Source organism: Ixodes scapularis, unplaced genomic scaffold (genome assembly GCF_016920785.2).
Source record: "Ixodes scapularis isolate PalLabHiFi unplaced genomic scaffold, ASM1692078v2 PGA_scaffold7__128_contigs__length_106722199, whole genome shotgun sequence".
Taxonomy (NCBI): Eukaryota; Metazoa; Arthropoda; class Arachnida; order Ixodida; family Ixodidae; genus Ixodes; species Ixodes scapularis.
Window position 1 is genome coordinate 100,158,799 of NW_024609882.1, and position 3,291 is coordinate 100,162,089.

Here is a 3,291-nt window from a genome sequence, read left to right on the forward strand (position 1 = left end):
GAGAAAACCGCACACAGCGCTCGCGAAAGGAAGCATAACGCTTTTGCTTTTGTTTATACCTAAGCTAGTCTGAAATCGAGATAAACTCTACGGGATTAGAAAGTATGCAACAGTTATCAGTGTCGAATTACATAAATCTTGAATTAAAAGAATAAAAGGGCTGCATTTTTTTGCTTTGTTTCATTTCGACAGTTCTTTTTGTTTGAAGATAAATGGTCAGAACTTTTCAAGGCATTGGGTACTTGGGATTTTAATGGGATTTTATTGCAAAAGCTTATGCACTCACAGCTTCAGAAACTTCGAGGCCTGACGAGTTCCAAGCAGCTTCTTATCGTTCCGCAACCAGCGCGACTTTATAATTTTGGGAAGAATTGGGCAAAATGATTGGTATGCTCATGGGGCTTCCCAAGCGTGTGTGTTGGATTTTCTGAAGATTGACCGGCCGTTGATCAAGCTACTACAGAGGGCACGACAGCCAGAATCTCGGCAAACCGCAGCGTTCCACAACTGTGACGTCACGATGTGAAGGCCAAAGGAACCGCATAGATATGTGCGTTGAAAACAGTGCAGTCGGAAAGGCAATCCAGGCACCGTAGTTAACGGTTCAAAAAGCAAACAGATTTGTATACCGGGCAATTTCTTCCATTAAGATTGCAGAGCGTTATATGTTCACCTTATAGGAAGCTGCCCGGATAATTTCCGAATCGAAACACACCCACAGCGGAAATGGTAGTGGAGCCTGGCTAAGCTCGAGTGCATCCTTGGACTGTCCAATTTATGGAGCTGTCCAAGTGAGAGAGGTGTACGTTGTGGGGCACGTCCTACGAAGAAGAATAGCGTACGCTATTTGTTTTTTTTTGCGTATGCAAAGCTTTTGTTTATTTGCTTAAAACTCGATAATAGTGACTTTTAGAACAGCGAAAGCAAGAGCTTTGCGTGGAACTCGCTAATTACCTTTTTCACGAACTGCTGACTGAAAAAAGCGAACAACTCCACTGCCGGAAGAACGATCGGTTTATTTCGTCACGAGATCGACTTTTTGAGGCTTCGAGAAGGGCGCGTTTCGCCAGTCAGGCTCGAGAAAAAAGCAAAAGAGGAAAGAAGCCAACATTTTCTTGCGAGTGATAAGGTCGTCGAAAACTAAAGACAAAAAAGAAGAAAACAATATCAGCGAGATGGAGATGAACGACGAGAAAACGCGGCTTATTTTGTCACGAGAAATAAAAAAAAAAAGAAAGATGACCGACAACTTTTGAATCACACCGGGCAAAATTTTGACACCTTGGCATTTGGTCCGGGCGGCTAGCACTATACGTAAAGGCAGAAACTGAGCATACGGTAATGCATAGTTTATTTTCGCGATAAGAGAAACCCGCTTTTTTTTTATTTCAGACGTATCCCGATATTTTCGTTTACATTGCTCGTTTATCTAGTGACAGGCGCAGCTAGCAAGCGTCGAGGTACTCTCGACGGACGCCGACGTTCCTGCTCGCGTTGCGAACCGCCGATCTCACCATAAACTATACACTCTAAAAACTAGTCTGCGAGTTCTCTTTCGCGCGGAACACGAGAAAAGGCAATCGGGGTAAAAAATAGAAGGATCTCGGCGTATGAAGATGCTCGGATTATAATTTGAACTGACAAATGCAATGTGCCCAGGGACATTGAGCGAGTGACAGGTCAGGCTCGTTGCACTGTGCACATGGCATTCTTTTTTTTTTTTTATCTAATCACATTTTGAGCTTTTTGATTTGCTGAGATCCTTCTATCATTCGCCTTGATTGGCTATCTCTTTGTTCTTCGAGCAAATAAACTCGGCTGTGGATTATTCATGTTCAGTCTTTTTGTATCGCCATTCGCTTTTCGACCTTTTTCTCGGTTAATTCGGCTGTCTCATTGAGTGCGCAGTGACACCGAGATGTTCAATGCCCGCCGCGCCGTGCGGTTTTGTTTTTTCTTAATAAATTATCAGTTACTCTAGAAAGTGTGTGCACTGCGCCATGACGACATGTTTAGGGGGCCCAATGGCAGCGCGGATGCCTGCCCAGGTTTCTTCGACCGTGGGCAGGATGTACTTGGGGGGGAAAAAGGAAACCCTTGTTGGAATCGGGCGAGCTACTTCCTGGCTCAAGCTCGAGAGCGAAGCTCTTCGTCACTCCCGCCTTCTCGTAGGCCCAGTCCACGCGGGAACCGGTCACTGGATCTGATAGGACAACTTGTCTCGGTTGTGGCCGCTTACTCGGAGATTAGAGTTCCTCGCTATGCTCCCCCGAGGGGGGAGCAGAGTTGCGCATTTCTTTTCCCCTCGCCGCCACGCCGCTATTTGGCGGCATCCATCACGTGAGGAGCAAAGCATCCGGCGCCATGCAAGAAAGCCGCCTTTACGGTCGCTCCGCCGACGTTGCTCGCGCCCCGGCGTATGTTCCCCTGCTTTCCGCCTCCTTTTTATCCTCTCCTGTTTTCCATGCGCGGCGGCACGCGCGGCGCCGCTAGTCGCCAAATTTAGTAACGTGAGGAGCAAAGCATCCAGGGCGTGCGGGAAAGCCGGCGCTACGTCCACCCGCCGCGGCTGAATGCGCAACTCTGCTACCGTAGGTAGCTATATACAGGAACTCTATCGGAGATAACACGCTGACGCCGTCTATTGGGTACGCATAGAATAATATACCTACATGTCCGCATTCTTACGCGTGTTTCTCTTGTCAGGGACTTAAAATAATTATGAAAATGTTGTAAATGACCGTTTTTCAAGAGAGGCGCGTACATGTCACAAGCACGGCAAAGGCTTTGGTCTATTTATATTAAAAATAGCGAGAAACAAAAACGAAAAAAAGGCGAAGAAGCACACAGGACAAGAGATACACAGATTGTAGTTGTTTCGGGGTTGCCGGAAAGATGGCGCTCTTGTGCACGTCTGTTCTATCGTCGTAAGCAACCACATGTGATCGTGACGTATTAAATCGCACTCAAACGTAACGATGTGAACGAGTCTTTAGTCGATGATTAAAGACGATTGTCTGCCCTTCATGCATGGATTTTACTTAGAGATTCACCAAAACCCCAAGAACATCGCGAGGAAGTAGAACTACTGATTACTTTTTAGGCGTAGCAGATTCGTCATGAACGTTATAAAGGACGTATTTTAATGCGAAAACAATAGCTGTCCCATAGAGCGAGCCGACGTCATGAGCTTTGAAGCCGCGCCAAACGGCACCTTGACTCCTTTCTCCAAGTGAAACCAGCTCCCAGCTGTGAAACTACGTGAAAAGCCTAGCCAAACGACACATAGTT